Here is an 18,885-nt window from a genome sequence, read left to right on the forward strand (position 1 = left end):
GAAATAAACAATTAGATGTAAATAAAGCTTTATGTATGAAAATGTTCATCAGAGTGTTATGGATAATAATGAAAATTAGAAAAATCTAAACAGATAACAGGGAATTCCCTGGCGGTCCAGTGATTAGCACTCCACGCTCTCCCTGTCGAGGGCCCGGGTTCATTTCCTGATCTGGGAACTAAGATCCCACAAGCCAAGTGGCTCGGCCAAAACATAAAAAAATAAACAGATAACGGTAAGGAGAGGTTAAATACTTTGTGCTGTTATGCCCTCCCTATGTTGGAACACTATACATCCATAAAAACTGATATTCATGGGGGCTTCCCTGGTGGCGCAGTGGTTGAGACTCTGCCTGCCAACGCAGGGGACACGGGTTCGTAGCCCTGGTCTGGGAAGATCCCACATGCCGCGGAGCGGCTGGGGCCGTGAAAACCACAACTACTGAGCCTGCGCGTCTGGAGCCTGTGCTCCGCAACAAGAGAGGCCGCGACAGTGAGAGGCCCGCGTACCGCGATGAAGAGGGGCCCCCGCTCGCCACTAGAGAAAGCCCTCGCACAGAAACGAAGACCCAACACAGCCAAAAATAAATAAATAAATTTATTTAAAAAAAACAAAAACAAAAAACCCCCTGATATTCATGAAGGAAATGCTTGCAATATAAAATTGTGGAAAAAATAGGTCATACACCTCTGAGAATAGCCAAAATCCAAAACCCTGACGACACTAAATACAGGAGAGGATGTGGAGCGGGAGGTACTCTCGCTCACTGCTGGCGGGATGCAAAATGGTGCAGCCACTTTGGAAGACGCTTCGCCGGATTCTCACAAAACTGAACATGCTCTAAACATACGATCCAGCAATTGTTTTCTTTGGTATTTACCCAATGGAGTTGAACACTTGTGTTCATACCGAAACCTGTACGAGGATGTTTACGGCAGCTTTATTCATAACTGCCCAAACTTGGAAGCAGCCAAGATGCCCTTCAGTAGGTGAATGGATAAACTGTGGTGCATCCAGACAATGGAATATTATTCGGCACTAAAAAGAAATGAGCTATCAAGCCATGAAAGGACATAGAGGAAACTTAAATGAGTATTACAGAGTGAAAGAAGCTGATTTGAAAAGTCTATATAGGGGCTTCCCTGCTGGCGCAGTGGTTGAGAGTCCGCCTGCCGATGCAGGGGACATGGGTTCATGCCCCGGTCCGGGAAGATCCCACAAGCCGCGGAGCGGCTGGGCCCGTGAGCCATGGCTGCTGAGCCTGCGCGTCCGGAGCCTGTGCTCTGCAACGGGAGAGGCCACAACAGTGAGAGGCCCGCGTACTGCAAAAAAAAAAAAAAAGAAAGAAAAGAAAAGTCTATATACTGTATGACTCCAACTACATGACATCCTGGAAAAGGCAAAACTATGAAGACAGTTAAAAGTTCAGTGGTTGCCAGGGTGCGGTGGGGCGAGGAGGGATGAATAAGTGGGGCACAGAGGATTTTTATGACAAACAAAACTATTCTGAATGATATTATAATGATGTATACATGTCGTTATATATTTCTCCAAACCCATAGAATTTACAACAGCAAGAGTAAACCATAATGGACTGAGTGAATATGATGTGTCAGTGTAGGTTCATCAAGTTTAACAAGTGTACCGCTCTCTCTTAATAGTGAGGGAGGTTATGCATGTGTGGGGCAGGGGATATATGGGAAATCTCTATACCTTCTCAATTTTGCTGTGAACCAAAAACTGCAATAAAAAAATAGTTTTATTAAAAAATAGGTTACATGGTTATTTGTACTATGATCTCAATTATGTAAAATAATATGCAAATATATATTCATATATTACTATATTCATATATTGTTTTACATAGTATAAATGATACATGAATATATTATTAATTATATGAATATATTATTAATTATATATAGTATTAACTATATATTAATATGAATATAACATTTTATATATACATAAAATAAAAGAATAAAAGGGAATATACCAAAACATTAACAATCTCTGTCTCTGAATGATTGTATTATGGGTATTTACATTTTTTTCTCCTTCATACTTTTTCACATTTTTCTTTTTTTTTTTTTTTTTTTTTCAGTAAGCACATATTACTTAAATAATCAGAAATAACCCACAATAGAACTCATTTGGATCTGGGGATATGTCTGCCAACCACATCCTGGATCTGCCTCCATGGTATCTCTTCTCAAGATGATGAGGAAGAGAAAGTTTTAAGTTGTAAACTCACATTAACTGCAAAGTGCCTTCCCCAAGGAAGCTAAATGTTGAAATCCTGCTTCAAAGTCCTTCTGATGCTAAAATAAGCTCAGAAAAGCATTTGCTGCAGTTCTTGGAGATCCACTGAAGGACGTCATTCACAGTGGGCACCAAATCAAACCCTCACTCGTCATCAGCACTGGCTGCAGAGCAAGGAATTGGAACCATCTAGAGGAGGAATGGGGTCAGAGCTTCACAGATAACTCTTTCCCTTAGGTTGCTATAATTATAATACAGGGGATTACTGACAGGTGCAGAACACACAAAGCTTTCCCAATCATTGTCTTGTTTGAGCTTTGCAACCACTCTGGAGAGAAGGTGGTGGTGGTATTGGTAGTAGTAGTAGTAGTGTAATAATAATAGTGACTAACATTTACTGAGCACTTATTATATGCCAGACATCCATGCAAAACACTTCATGCACATTATCCCTTTTAATCTTATACTGTGAGGTAGGAGTGATTATCCCCACTTTATAGGTCAGTAAACTATTGCTTAAAGAATTCAAATGACTTGCCCAAGGTCACCAAACTAATAAATGGAAGAACTAGGATTCATAGCCATTTTTTTAGTCCTCAGGTCCAGAGTGATTTCCACAACTGCTTACTGAACTTCCTCAACTTTAATTTTTATTGCTATTGTTATTAGGAGAGACAGTGCAGCAGTAAAGAGTGCCTGGCTCGAGGAGCAACTAAGCCCATGCAGCACAACTACTGAGGCTGTGCTCTAGAGCCCACGAGCCACAACTACTGAAGCCCACATGCCACAACTACTGAAGTTCATATGCCACAACTACTGAAACCTGCACGCCTAGGGCCTGTGCTCCACAACAAGAGAAGCCACCGCAATGAGAAGCCCTCGCACCACAACAAAGAGGAGCCCCTACTCGCTGCAAATAGAGAAATCCCACACACAGCAACGGAAGGCCCAATGCAGCCATAAATAAATAAATAAATAAATAAATAAAATCTAAAAAAAAAAGAGTGCCTGGCTCAATCCTGGTCTTTCTAGCTGTATAACTTTGGACAAGTCACTTTAGCTCCGTGTTTCAACGTCCTCCTCTGAAGAATGAGGATCATAATATCTATCTCGCAGGTCGAGGTCAAACAAAGCAATGTATACAAAATGTTGAGCTAAAACCTGCCCCAGAGTAAACACTCAGGAGACATTGGAACATATCTGATTTTCCTAAACCTTGTCTTTTCACATAGTGGGTCAAGGCCAGGAGAATACAATGAACTTGGGGGTCAATGCCCAGTATTCATACTCCCCATGACCTCGGCCCTCTTGAAGAGCCTCCTTCACTGGAGTGAGTACCTGTCAGTGGAATGTATACCTAGTATCTAGGGCTAGGAGAGTGGCAGGAGTACACACCTGGCTCCCCGGGTGTCCCTGAGAAACCCAGGCTTTTGGGACTAAGATGCTCTTTGTTGAATTATTTTAAGGTAGCCATGTTGATTTCATGCTGACTTCTGAGGGCTGGAAGATAAGGAAACCCAGTCCTAGTGGGGAGCAAATGTTTCCTGAAAAAAGCCAAAGAAAGAGCAAATATCAGAGCTGGAAGAGGACTCGGGAATTAGCCCCTCCAAACCTGTCCTTGGACCAGTGATAAACCAAGATCCAGAGAGGAAAGGGCCTTGACCAGATTCCATGCTGCACATTAGTGACAGAGCCGGGGTCAGATCCAAACCCTCTGCCTCTCAGGCCACCAACAGACCCAAATCTTTCCTCACAAAGGTGGCAGCTGAGGGCCAGCGAGGGACAGAGTGTCTGCTGGCTGGGAAATCCAGGCCCTTCCCACCCACATCACTGCCCTTCTGGCTTCTGGTCCAGGGCTTTTTATGTCACCAGGCTCCCTCAACAGGAACTTTCCTCCCGGAATCAAAGAAATGGTACCCTGCTGTCAGCTCTTTACCAATGGCCAAGGCAGTATTTTAAATGATAACAATAATCAAGGTCCGATCTCAGGCAGTATTTGAGACCTCAAAAATCTGCCAAATTAGGCCACATGAAACTAAAGGAACTAGAAACAACATCTTTCCCATTCCATCAGGCCTAAATTAGAACAGCTCTGAAGAGGACCCTGGGAGATCGGGCCAGCTCTCAGGCCTGTGGGTTTGATTTTCTTCCTCAAGCAGTCACTGCACTTTTCTTGTGATCATTGGGTATTTATTAGGTGTGTGTGATGCCTCAATGCAGCCTGGAATTCGGAACTGATTGTAATCCTTAGCCACATACAGGCACCTCTTTAGAGATAGGAACTTTGGAATCTCTGCCATCGGGTCCCATGTTGTAGAATTAGTCTATGAATCAGCCAAGCTGGGTTCCCAACCCAGAGTCTATCTCCCCTCAAGGTGAAATAGTCTAGCGGGAAGAGTTCATAATCTAGGGCCTGGCTACGCTACTTCCAGTCTATGTGACTAGGGCAAGAATCCATCTCTCTAAGCTTCAGTTTTGACATCTGTAAAGTGAGCATATAATGCCTGGTCTATTCATTGTGCTGCTAGGAGGATTTAATCCATTCATTCATTTATTCATTCATTCATTCAGCAGAAATGTATTAAACACTGATCGAGAGATACCCTAGTGAACAACACAAGAAAAGGGAGAGTACCTTGCATTCATGGTGCTTACAATATATCAAGTGAGATAACCAATTAACATATAAACAGGTAAATAAGCAAGGTATTTACAGCTTATGATAAATACTACAAGGGAGATAAAAGGGTGCTGTGACACAGAGAAACTGGGAAACATTCCCTTAGGGTGGTCAAGGAAAGCATCTCTGAGGATGTAGCATTCAATCCGAAATCAAAAGAAGCTGGTTCTGCAAAAACCACAAGGAACAGCAAGTGCAAGGCCATGAGGTGGGAAAGGGTCTGAAAGGAGGCCAGAACACACAAAGCATATTGAGGGAGAGTGTATTAAGTGGTATGAAATAAGATGGGAGCTGGAAATGTAGAGCTTTGTAGCCATGTAAGTAGGTTGGATTTTCTTCTAAGAGCAGTTTGAAGTCCAGGGAGAATTTTCAGGAGGAGATGGAGGTGGATCAGAGGACGGCAAGGGTGGGAGCACAGTGAGAAGGCTGAGTGGTCCAGGTGCGAGAAGGTGGTGGCCTGCATGGGCCTAGAGAAGATTCAGGATCAATTTTAGATGTGGGGTGTCAAGACTTGCTATTGGGTTGGGTGTGGCGTGGGAGAAAGAAAGAAAACAAGAATGATTTCTAGATGGGGAAATCAATAGGATCACTCATTGCACAATCATCAATGAAGCACGCAGATCTGCGTGACCCTATGCTTGGTGTTGTGGACAAAGACAGGGATGAAGAACATAGCTTACACAGGGAGGTAGACCGGAAAATAGGCAAATGCATGCATTTAAATAAGTTTAGTAGATGTTGGAGAACATCTAACTCTGCTAAGGGAAAAGGATCAAAGAGGTCTTCCGGGCTTCCCTGGTGGCGCAGTGGTTGAGAGTCCGCCTGCCGATGCAGGGGACACGGGTTTGTGCACCGGTCCAGGAAGATCCCGTTTGCCGCGGAGCGGCTGGGCCCGTGAGCCATGGCCGCTGGGCCTGCGCGTCTGGAGCCTGTGCTCTGCAACGGGAGAGGCCATGACAGTGAGAGGCCCGCGTACCCAAAAAAAAAAAAAAAAAGAGAGGTCTTCCTAGGGGAGAGGAATTTGAGATGAGTCTTGAAGGAAGAAGAGAAATGAGGAGGAGAAGGGCTCTGGGGTCATGGAACAGAGCTCTGAAATAGCAACAACAAAAACAACAATAATAGTAATGGTAGGTGATATTTGTAAAGCCCTAACAATGTGCTAGGAACTGTTGTAAGTGCAAGTTAAGGGAATTCCCTGGTGGTCCAGTTGTTAGGACTGTGCACTCTCACTGCCAAGGGCCCGGGTTCAATCCCTGGTCAAGGAACTAAGATCCCACAAGCCAAGTGACACAGCCAAAAACAAACAAACAAAAAAAAACCCTTATAAAAAATGGGTGTAAGTTAACTTATTTAATCGTCACATAAGAACTCTGTGTGGTAGATACTATTATAATCATGTCCACATCATGAATGAGGAGACTGAGGCACACTTAACCCCTGTTCTATCACTTGCCCAAGGCTACACCATCTCAAACCAGGCTTCAGTCTCATGCAGTTTGGCTCCAGAGGTCAGGGTTCCACCACCACAAAAACTGCCTCTCCCTGGGAGAGCACTGCATGTTAAGGGGTTGACAAGTGCAGAAAGTATAGGGCGTAGGAAGGTAGAAGTGGATGGAAGGGGAGATAAATGACCTGAAAGTATTTTGCAAACTAGTAAGTACTGTCCCCCAGCGGATGATCACCACTGTGATTAAACAGTGTGAGAGACAAAGGTTTCTCAGCAGTGTCTCTGGATTATTGGCCTTGGGGGACTGTGGCTGCTTGGGGGGCTGCCCAAAGAGAGGGGATCTTAGGAGAGGATGGGCTGAAGTGAATCCTACCCTGAGTTGGGAAGCAGTAGGTGTGGGTTCCAGCCCCAGTTCTGCCCCTGACTTATTACATGGTTTCAAGTGAGTCACTTTTCAGCCTGGTCTTCAGTTTCCCCATCTGGAAAACAGAAGGAAGGAGGAGTGGGGATTCCAAGGGCCTGTCCAGTCTTCACATTTTGAACAATTGCTGTTGCAATTGGTGCCCTGCTTCTTGACTAGACAAAAAAGGAATGTCTGCTTGGAGCCCTTTACCAAAGCAAAAATGACAGCTCAGATGGGAGTGGCACCTTCCAGAAAGCAGGACCCACACTAGATGAGAAGCCTATGACATGTTTCCTGAGTCCACAGATCTCTGAGTTAAACCCCTCTCATCCCTCCTGTCCCCGCCAGGATGCTGGTTTCCAACACCCTGCCCAGCCCAAATCCAGCCCATTCCTATCCTTTTTAATCTTCCAGGGGTGGGTCTGAGAAGCACAGACAGCATTTTAGACAGTATATTTCTGAGAACGCAGCCAGAAGATGCTTTTACATCCTAGGGGGTCTTGTTTGGAGTCTTCTGCCAACCAAACCCTCGGGGCTTTTTTGCCTGTGCTGCTCCAGGCTCCATCTGTGTGATTGGTTTGGGTCCACTGCCCTGGAGTAAAAAGTATTCATCTGGATGCAGCATGGCATCTTTCTCTTCATGTCTTGGGATCTCCATAGTGAGAACAGATTCACAGGCCTGCAAGAGAACCTTTTCCATCAAAGCGATGCAATCCAATGCTGTCTTGCTGACGTAGAATTTTGTAAACTGTAAAGCACATTCATACATTATTAATTCACATATTATTCCTTTTGTACCTCATAAAATTCCTGAACTAGTTTGGACAGGGGTAGGGTTGCAAGATAAAATACAAGACGCCAGTCAAATTTGAATTTCAGATAAACCATGAATAATTTTTTTACCATACCACAAATATTGTACGGGGCATACCTATACTAAAATATTATTCATTGTTTATCTGAAATTCAAATTGTTGCGAAGTCTAACAACACTGGACAGGGAACATTAACCCCATTTTGCAGGACTGGGGCTCAGTGGGGTGAAAGTATTTATCCAGACTCCCTGAGAGCATGGACTATGTCTGATTCATTTGTAAAATTTTAGTATTCATTTATTTTGTAGTATTCATTTATTTTATATTCTCATAAAACCAGTGTATCAGTTCCTTTAGTGGTGATCTGAAAGATTTATGTACCATGAAAAGTTTTGGGCTTCCCTGATGGCGCAGCGGTTGAGAATCTGCCTGCCAATGCAGGGGACACGGGTTCGAGCCCTGGTCTGGGAGGATCCCACATGCCGCGGAGCAACTAGGCCCGTGAGCCACAACTACTGAGCCTGCGTGTCTGGAGGCTGTGCTCCGCAACAAGAGAGGCTGTGACAGTGAGAGGCCCCGTGCACCGAGATGAAGAGTGGCACCCGCTCGCCGCAACTAGAGAAAGCCCTTGCACAGAAACGAAGACCGAACACAGCCAAAAATAAATACATAAATTTTTAAAAAGTCTTTTCCTCTGAGAATCTAACCCCTGTGTTTGCATAGGTATGTGTATTACACAAAGCATTAAAAAGGTAATGGTTCATTTTTAATCCCCAATTCCCAGCCTGGAGTTAGCTCAGAGAAGATACTTGGGAAATGTTTACTCAGCGACTGGGTTTTCTGAGCCTCTCACTCTCCCTGTAAGAACCCTACAGGGTGAAAGAAAGAGCTGGCTCAGGACAGAGAATGGTCCCAGGAACCCAGTACTAGGCTTTCCTGTTCTTCCAAAGTGGTTGTGCCTAAGATTAATTCAGATGAATTTCAGGAAAGCAGAATGAAACTATAAAACATCATGAAATCAACACAGGGCATGATGAAAAGTCTTTTCACATCCCCTTTCCACTCCAGGTGCAGGAACACAGGGAGGCTGCCACACCCAGGGAGGTCTTGGGATAAAGGCCACCCAAGGAGTCCCTACACTGTCAGTGACAGAGGCACAAAGTCCCTCTCCTGGTGTGGAGAAAAGGGAACCTCCTACACTGGTGGTAGAAATGTAAGTTGGTGCAGCCACTATGGAAAACAGTATGAAGGTTCCTCAGAAAACTAAAAATAGAGCTACCATATGATCTAGCTATCCCACTCCTGGGCATATACCTGGACAAAACTATAATTCAAAAACATACATGCACCCCTATGTCCATAGCAGCACTATTCACAATAGCCAAGACATGGAGACAACCTAAATGTCCATGGACAGATGAATGGATAAAGAAGATGTGGTGCATATATACAATGGAATGCTGCTCAGCCATAAAAAAAAAAACAAAATAATGTCATTTGCAGCAACATGGATGCAACTAGAGATTATCATACTAAGTGAAGTGAGTCAGAAAGGGAAAGACAAATACCATATGATATCACTTATAAGAGGAATCTTAAAAAAGGATATAAATGAACCTATCTAAAAAACAGAAACAAACTCACAGGCATAGAGAACAGACTTGTGGTTGCCAAGGGTAGCGGGGGAGAAGGAGAGGGATGGACTGGGGTTAGCAGATGCAAACTATTACATTTAGAATGGATAAACAACAAGGTCCTACTGTATAGCCCAGGGAACTATATCTAATCTCCTGGGATAAACCATAACAGAAAATAATATTAAAAAGAATGTATATATATATATATATATATATATATATATATATGTATAACTGAATCACTTTGCTGTATAGCAGAAATTAGTACAACATTGTAAATCAATTATACATCAATTAAAAATAGTTTTTTTTTAAATTCCCTCTCCTGCCCCTTGGATGAGTAGCCCTGTCAGGGGCATTGGTGGGACAGCCTCCAGGGTGACTCTGGACCAGATTCAGCTCATCTCTCTCCTGATAGACATGCCGGGCTCTGCCCACTGAGAAGCTTGCATGCCAATGTCATCTGCCCAGCCAACGCTGTGACTAAACACAGACACTCGGAGAAGACTTGAGCTTCTGGTGATGGACGTCGGGGGTCTTGGTTCCTTGCCAGGCTGTCCGATAAGAAAGATGTCCTGCTGAAGAATTGGAGCCTGGCACAAGCCCTGGCCACAGGTCTGAGGTTTGCTGGGTGGCCTCCTGGAATGTTAGGATTCCAAGAGAGGCCCTTAGAAAGCATCTAGGTCTAATACAAATATTCTCATTTTTCCAGAAATACACACCAAGGCTCAGAGAGGGAAAGAACTTAGTCAAACTCACACAGTAACTTGGCAACAGAACCAAGTCTGGAACTCATATTTTTTCGAGGTGCTGCATTCCTGATTCAGTCGATCAGCTTTTCAGTGCAAAGCAAAGAGCAGGTGGGACAGATGTGGTTACTCACCAGTGCACTGGCGCTGTGGGTCACCGAACTTTAACCCTGGCACAAAATTAGCATCTTAATCCAGTCTGTCACTCCCTGAAGGCCCTGCAGGCCACAGGCGGAGGATTAGAAATAAACTCCTCTCGCCAAGGCCCTGAAATTGGAGATGAAATGGCTCACAAAGATCATCCGATCTAGTTCCCTCAGCAATGCTAAGTCCCCAGCATCCGTGTTGAGGCCAGTTCCAAGTACCTGTGAGCTCAGCGAGCTTGCAGGTTGGCAGGCAGGCCCCATGGACACAGAGGGTTGTGAATGGGCCGTGGAGGGATGGACCAGGTGTAAAGCTAGCCGAGGTAAGCAGCAGCATGTTCTTTCGGCCTCCCGCAGCTCTGTTCAAAAAAGTACAATTTACATCCACCTCAAGTCTGTCTCTATGAGCTTCTGCCCAGTGGGTCCAGTCTGCTGCTTCTTCAGGCTTGGGTAGAGGAGGTGGCCCAAGTCACCCCGTAAGTGAAACTACCAAGTTAGGCAGGAACCCTGATCTGCATGCCGTCCAGCCAGGGCTCTCTCCCGTGGTTTATCCCACTCAGGAGAAGAATGAGAAAACCGAATGAAGAAGGGCGGGGGCAGCTCTGCCTGGGGTTTTTGGACGGATTCGCCTGTATTTGCCAGCTCTCAGCAGAGAACAGAATAGCCTTTGACCCTGCCCTTGTGGAGCTGATGTTCTGGTTATGGAGTCAGACAGTATGTGGCTAAATAAATGAAAAAAATACTTTGAGGAAATGACAGTGCTAAGAAGAAGACATAGGCTGATAATGGGATAGTAAAAGGACCCAAGGGGCAGCATGACCTCTTGGGAAAGGTGCCCACTGAACTGAAGGTTGAATGAGGACAAGATGGTGAGCACGGGATGATCTAAGAAGAGGGAACGCGGCAGGCAAAGTCTCCGGGGCAGGAACAAGCTTAGTGTATCTGAGGAAGAGAAAAGCCAGGATAGAACATCGTGAATGATGGGAAGCGGGGGAGGAGATAAAATCTGAGAGGCGGTCGTGATCTGAGCCACAGCGTATTGCACTGGGCTTGGCTAAAGATTAAATCATGGTGCCAAGTCTACTGCCAGAGTAGCAGAGCCTCCACAGAGCAGGAATCGCAGCATCATTGTGAGGATAACTGTGAAGGCCAGGTGCTCACATGCAATGTGGCTGGGATGGGGTCACTGGAAAACTCCACTGGGACCTGCGGTTCTAGTCTAAAATCCAACAGGAAACATCCATCCCCGGGTTCTGTTGAAGCCCAACAACACTGAGGGGCCTTGTCTGCAACTCCCCTGGGGGCACTGCATTCCTGGGGGAGTCCCACAGGTCAGAGGCAGTAGAGAAGGAAGCCTAGGTTTTAAGAGATTTTGTGAAAGGCTGGACTCTGAGCTTCACCTGCTTCCTGGGGCCCTTTCTCTTGCTTTCAGGGGCTTCACTGGGACTCTTCACCTCCTTCCCCCATCAGCCTTGTTCTCAGAGCCAGAGATGATACAGTCGTTCACCCTGGGGTATAAATGGCACTGTGCCCTCTCCTGTGTTTTATCAAGAGTCAAAGTCCTGATCCAGAGGAATGCATCTGAAATTGTGTAATTTCAGTCATCAGCACTCCAAGGTTGGGGTGGGAGGGAGTCCTTGCTGAGTCAACAGGTTGATGGCAAGGCCCTGCCTGGAGCTTGGGCTCCTGACTCCAGGGTGGGTGCTGTGCTCCCTCCACCATGTTGCCTTGTTCTGGTAAAACATTGATTCCCACCCAAAACAGGCATTTGACTCTCTCGGGAATTCACGGGAAATTGTAGAGAGCGCCCAGCTCTGTGCTAACTGCCAAGGTACAATTCCAGCAGAGGTAGTTGAGGAGGTGGAGTAGCCCTGGATAGACTGAGGGTCTAAGGACCGGGATATCAGTTGAGGATGTTCTCACAGAAAAGAAAAATCCAGCCCCTTCCAGAAAATTCTGCCTGGCTCAGCAAATTGTCCTGTCACCTCATTGGCACTGCTTCTGCATTTTTTTCCCATTTCAGACTGGAAAGAACATGTGGGCAATCTCCACGCATTGGTTTTATCTTCCTTCAGGATGATCTAACCTTCAGGAAAGGCCAAGAAGCCCTATTCTTATCCTTTGCCTCCTTAATCTGCTTCCAGGAATTTATTCCAAGGGCGTACTTACAAAGATTGATTTAAAATCTTGCTTTGGACTTCCCTGGTGGCGCAGTGGTTAAGAATCCGCCTGCTAATGCAGGGGACACAGGTTCGAGCCCTGGTCTGGGAAGATCCCACATGCTGCGGAGCAAGTAAGCCTGTGCGCCACAACTACTGAGCCTGTGCTCTAAGAGAGCCCATGAGCCACAACTACTGAATCCCGTGCGCCTAGAGCCTGTGCTCCACAACAAAAGAAGCCACCACAGTGAGAAGCCTGCGTACCGCAACGAAGAGTAGCCCCCGCTCGCCGCAACTAGAGAAAGCCTGCACGCAGCAAAGACCAAACACAGCCAAAAATAAATAAATAAATAAATAAATAAATAATTTTTAAAATCTTGTTTTAATAAAGGTTGATAGTATATATATAATAGCAGAAAGTTAGAACTACCCAGGCACCAAATGACAGGCAGATGAACAAACTCTGGCCCATTCACTTGAAGGAATACTATGAGAAGCTTAAAAATGATAAAGATAAATCTAGTCGAGACATGGAAAAATATATGTGAAGGAATGTCCAACGAAAATATTAGAAACCCAAACTGTACAAGTCTATCTTCCTTTTGTTTCTTTTTTTTTAAAACCTCCTCACTGTGCCCTTGAAAGGCCCTTGAAAGGCTACCTGTCTACTGTTCTAGTTTCCTCTTGTTAATGGCTGAATTCAGGGAGGCATTGCCCGGTGTGAACTGGGCCCCACGACTAGGGTTTTCTTCAAGGATGAAGAAAAACAGCCAGTACCAATTCCAATTTACTTTTTACCATCTCTAAGACTTGTCCTTTAATAAACAGTTAGCTCTCAGAATCTACAAGTTTCCCATCCTCGGATACAGAGAGCTGACTGGAGGTCTATAGATGAAAACCTGAAGAGCTCAAGAAAGATTTAAATAAAACTGAAATAAAGCCCATCTTCTTTTTCATGGGTACTTGTGTGCTTAGATAAGGTAAATAAAATAATCCCTGTGAAAATGCTTTCCAACTTGCGGAGCACAGGCTCCGGACGCACAGGCTCAGCAGCCATGGCTCACGGGCCCAGCCACTCCGCGGCATGTGGGATCTTCCCGGACCGTGGCACGAACCCGTGTCCCCTGCATGGGCAGGCGGACTCTCAACAACTGCGCCACCAGGGAAGCCCAATGCTTTCCTTTTAAATGTTATTCAATATAAAATTATTATTCCCTTTCTTCAAAGAGTAAAACATCACTTTAATAACTGCTAATTGCTCAATTCTGCATTAGGTGGTTGGGACAGAAAAATGATCGTTTGCTACCCAAGATTCAGAAGAGTGGGGATGGAGTCTTGACCAGGCCTCCCCTTCCCAGGTTACTCTGCGAGTTGGGTTACAGAGAAGAAATAGCGCATGCTCACACCCAAAGGATGGGAGGTCGCTTTCTCCGTCACACTTGTGCTGGACCTGGGGAAACTGCCCATCTGGCCCAAGCGGCCTGTCCTCCTAGAAAACTGCCTTGCTCCCTCAAGGAATAACCTTAACTGTATCAGTTAGGATTCTTAGCTGCAAACAACAAAAATCTACCCAGGATAGTTTAATAATAACAACTATTATTATTGTTATTTTCATCATTAGTGTCACAGCTGTTATATGCGGACACTTGCTAGGCCTGGTGGTAAGGGTTTTCAGTGCATTATTTCTTTTTATCTATAACTTTGAAAAGAAGGCAATTCCTCTCCGGTAAAAATGAAGTAATCGAGCTTTGGAAGAGTTGAGAAACTTGCCCCAAGGCCAGAGATTTAGTAAGTGGTGGAGATGGTTTTCAAAGCTAGAACAGACTACAGAGCTGGAGGTCTGCATTGCCAGGTCCTGCTCTCTCGACAACAAAGCTCCTTCTGGGCTTCAGCAAGAATCCACCAAAGTGGTGATGGGGCCTCCATCCTCTGGGGGCCTCTCCTGGCCTTCATACTTCAGGGCAATTTCCAGAGGGCTGGTTAGAGGTGGCTGTTGACATTCCCACCAGCAGGACCATGGAACCAGCTTTCCCAGCAGCCACATGAACTGGCAAGAAGCAGAAATGCTCTCATGGCCTCAGGAAACATCTGCAAGTCCTCAAGGAGGCAAGACCTGCTCCTTTATCCCCTTTCCAGAGGAGATAGCGGGCCTGTCCCATCTGTAGAGATTGGACAAACTTACTGCTTTTACTTTCCAGGCCGGGTTTCTGCAAATGGAACAATTCACTCCTACTACACTTTTAGGACTGGGCACTTGGAAGCAGACCCTGTACTGGGCAGTAGGGTCGCAGTTCTGAAATCAGAGTCACCAAATGCCTTCTAGGGCTCACAGGCAATGACGGAGACAGTGACAAGTAGCATTTGCAATTCAAGGTGATTGTTGCAGGAGAGGGGATGTGGGGAAAGTGGAAAAGTATGAACTTTGGAGTCAGAAAGACCCTTTCCTCACATCCTGGTAGTGTGACTTCAGGCAAATTTCCTAACCTCACTTAGGTTGTTTCTTCCTCTGAAAGAAATGTAAATAATTATATTTTTATTGCATAATTCCCATAAGAATGAAAAGGACAAAGTACATCAATACTTAAAACTGCCTAGCACATAGTGGGGTCTCACTGAATGATAATTACTAGTATTAATATTACTAGCATTATTGTAAAGGCTCTAGGAGGGGCAACTATAAATGGTGTTTTTAAGGAGACAACAACAGAAGAGACTTATAAGCTGGGTTTTGACAAGTAAGTAGGAGTCTGTTGAGTGGCTGGTGGGCAGGAAGAGTTTTCTAGTTAGAACAACAGCAAGAGCAGCTTCGTGAAGGAGCATGGAATGTTCAGGCAGCTAAGAGGACCAGTCAGGAACTACTGGAATATTCCCATCAAGAGATAAGGGCCTTGCCTCAGGCAAGATGAAGCTCTGAAATCCCCTTTCTACTGTTCTCAAATAAAGGGCCCTCATTGACTTAGTGTAAATTCATAGACCAGCATTCTTACAATCTGTGCTACCTTGAGGGAAGCAGCCTCCACGCCCCTGGCCGGCGGGTCTACAGAGAATAAATGAAGCTCAGAGCTTCCTCCAGGCATCCAAGCCTCCGGCTCACCTTCCCCGGAGTTATACAGGCTTGGGTTCGTTCCAGGTGGAGCCGCTCTCCTTGCTGTATAACCCTGGCAAGCCCCTCGTCTCTCTACCCTCTCAGTTGTGTTATCTGAAACGATGGGAATAATGACACAGTACGTAGAGGTCCTTACACACCATCTCAGCTCCCAGCACACAGCAGGTACCCTGCTTCCAAGAGCAAGGGGCTGCTCTGGCAGCTGAACTTATCGCAGAATCGGGGCAGGACCGACATAGTCCTGGGGAAGCCTCGCAATATCAAGCGCTACAGATAGAAAAAAAGACTTCCACCAAAATGGTATACTTTAGATATTGCTCTGCAACTTTGCTTTTTTCAATGAATAAGAGATCATGTCAATAGACATCTTCCTCATTCTTTTTTTAGCTGAGATAGAATTCACATCCCATAAAGTTCACTTATTTTTTATTTTATTTATTTATTTACTTACTTACTTATTTATGGCTGTGTTGGGTCTTCGTTGCTGCGCATGGGCTTTCTCTAGTTGCAGCGAGCAGGGGCTACTCTTTGTTGTGGTGCACTGGCTTCTCATTGTGGTGGCTTCTCCTGTTGCGGAGCACGGGTTCTAGGCACGTGGGCTTCAGTAGTTGTGGCACGCGGGCTCAGTAGTTGTGGCGCATGGGCTTAGTTGCTCCACGGCATGTGGGATCTTCCCAGACCAGGGATCGAACCTGTGTCCCTTGCGTCGGCAGGAGGATCGGCCACTGCGCCACCAGGGAAGTCCCAAGTTCACTAGTTTAAAGTGTACAATTCAGGGGGTTTTAGTATATTCACAAGGATATGGAACCATTACTACTATATAATTCCAGAACAATTTCATCATCCCCCAAAGAAACCCCATACCCATTAGCAATCATTCTCCATTCTTCCCTCCTACCGACCTCCAGTGACTACTTAGCTTGTTTTCTGTCTCTATGGATTTGCCTGTTCTGGAGATTTCATATAAATGGAATCATCTGAGGCCTTCTGCGTCTGACTTCCTTCACTTAGCGTAATGTTTTCACGGTTCATCCATGCTGTAGCATGTATCAGAACTTCGTTCCTTTCTATGGTTGAATGAGATCCCACGGTATGGGTATTATACCACATTTTGTCTATCTATTCATTATTTGATGGACATTTGGATTGTTTTTACTTTTGGGCTATTCTGAGTAATCCCCATTCTTTTTTTTTTTGCAGTACGCAGGCCTCTCACTGTTGTGGCCTCTCCCGTTGCGGAGCACAGGCTCCGGACGCGCAGGCCCAGCGGCATGGCTCACGGGCCCAGCCGCTCCGCGGCATGTGGGATCTTCCCGGACCGGGGCACGAACCCATGTCCCCTGCATCGGCAGGCGGACTCTCAACCACTGCGCCACCAGGGAAGCCCCCCATTCTTTTTAATGCATAGTGTTCTATTGATTGGATGTAACATAATTTATTTAAGCACTTCCTACTTAAGAATAGTTCTGGTCTTTCCCATCTGGGGCCGGTGCAAAATGCTAATGCAAAAAATGTTGCCACAACATCCTTCTGGTCTTCCATAACACGTAGTCAAAACTTACCCCATTTCCTAAGGAAATTATTCAACTGAAGCAAAAAGTTATGTTGACAAAGATATTAATCGAAGCAATTTTTGCAGTAACACAAATGGAACTACTTAAAGAGTCCACAATGAGGAGCTCTTTCGATAAATTCTATTATTTGATGAAATAATGTACAGTCAGTAAAAATGAGAATTATGAAGGCAATGGAGCAACAAGTGAATTGCTAATGATGATCTTAAATTTAAAAGAAAATACAACAGAATGCAAAATGGCATCCCTTGCCCACGCTGGTTCTCACAATAGCAAGACATGGGGCTGGGAAGCACACCCATGCCCTCTGTCCTCAAGTGTCCCGTCTCGGCCACATCACCATGACACACAGAAGCTGGGCTTCCTCTCTAAGGAGCAGACTGGGGATCACTGCCACCTTGCACTGCTGAGGGTGCCTTGAGAGGATCATTCAGCAGTGGAGGGGCAGCAGTCACAGTGCCTTCCCTAAATTTAAGATGCCAACTCCTTATGTTGGCAGAGGGTGGGTCATAGCTGGCTGTGTAACTGTGATGAGCATCACGGATCAAGGTCATCTTGGGGCTGTGGAACCAGTCATTCGTGGAGGTAATGGGTGACCTGCTGTGATGGGTACCCTCTGAACTTCCCATGTGCTATGCTGGAGTCTCTTGCCAGCATTCAGCATCTGGGACAAAGGCTGCCTTCTTAGAGTCCTGCTTGGCACTGTACTGTCCAGAGTAGTGATTGCAAATACATTCAACTGTAGCAGTTGTGAATGTATTCATGTGAATGTCTTTTTTTTTAATGTATGCTTTCTATTGTCATAATCATGTATAGTACAATCATTGCCATTAAAGTTACACAATGCAGCTACAGAACAGACTTGTGGTTGCCAAAGGGGAGGAGAGGTGGGGGAGGGATGGATTGGGAGTTTGGGATTAGCAGATGCAAACGATTATATATAGAATGGATAAACAACAAGGTCCTACTGTATAGCAGAGGGAACTATATTCAGTATGCTGTGATAAACCAGAATGGAGAAGAATGTACATATATGTATAACGGAATCACTGGGCAGAAATTAACACAACATTGTAAATCAACTATATTTGAATAAAATAAATTAAAAAAAAGAATATACAATGTAGCAAAACCAGCGATGAACACACAATCTTTAAAATATTAATGGGAAAAATTTAGCCCCAATGGAGGATGTTGGCTGTATGCTCGTAGTTGTGATTTTTGTGATTTTTTTTTTGTGATGGGTTCTATCAATACACTTAGATTATATTGATTATCTATTATGTCTTAGGTTGTAAGTTATAATAAATAGCAACAGATTACAGGTGTTATTTCTAAGCATTCTAAACTTAAAATATACTAAATATATAATTTTTGTGAAATCAAAGTTTATATGAAGGAATAGAAAAGACCAATATTTTATGGTATTCTGTAAAGTGCATAGTGACTTCCAATCAGCTCCATGCTCTGCTACTAGCCTCTACTCAGCTCCATGAACTGTGAAATGACCTCCAAAATCTCCCAAATCTTTGGCAGAGGTTTAAGGTTGTGTTTGTTAGGGTCACAGCTAAGCTGCTATAACAAAGAAATACTAAAATAGAGTGGCCCAAACGCGATGAAATTAATTTCTCCTAAAAACAGGTCGGCCAGTCTGGGCTGGTGAGGTGACTTTGCTATGGACAGGTAGGAGGTTCCCTGTTGCTCTGCCATCCCCTAGGGGGTCATTATTTGCTTAATCAAAGATGGGTTGCTACTCCTGGGAAAGAGGAAGGAGCCAGCATCTAAAATAAGGAGCTTAAGTTAGAGATGACTCAGAAAATGCATCCATTACTTCCTTTTATATCCTACTAGTCTGAACTTAATCATGGCCACATCCAGCTGCAAGGCTCAGAAATGGACTCTCTACTCTG

This window comes from Delphinapterus leucas, chromosome 6 (genome assembly GCF_059928025.1).
Source record: "Delphinapterus leucas isolate spDelLeu-1000000601 "Yukka" chromosome 6, BTC_Dleu_Yukka2, whole genome shotgun sequence".
In the NCBI taxonomy this organism is placed as follows: domain Eukaryota; kingdom Metazoa; phylum Chordata; class Mammalia; order Artiodactyla; family Monodontidae; genus Delphinapterus; species Delphinapterus leucas.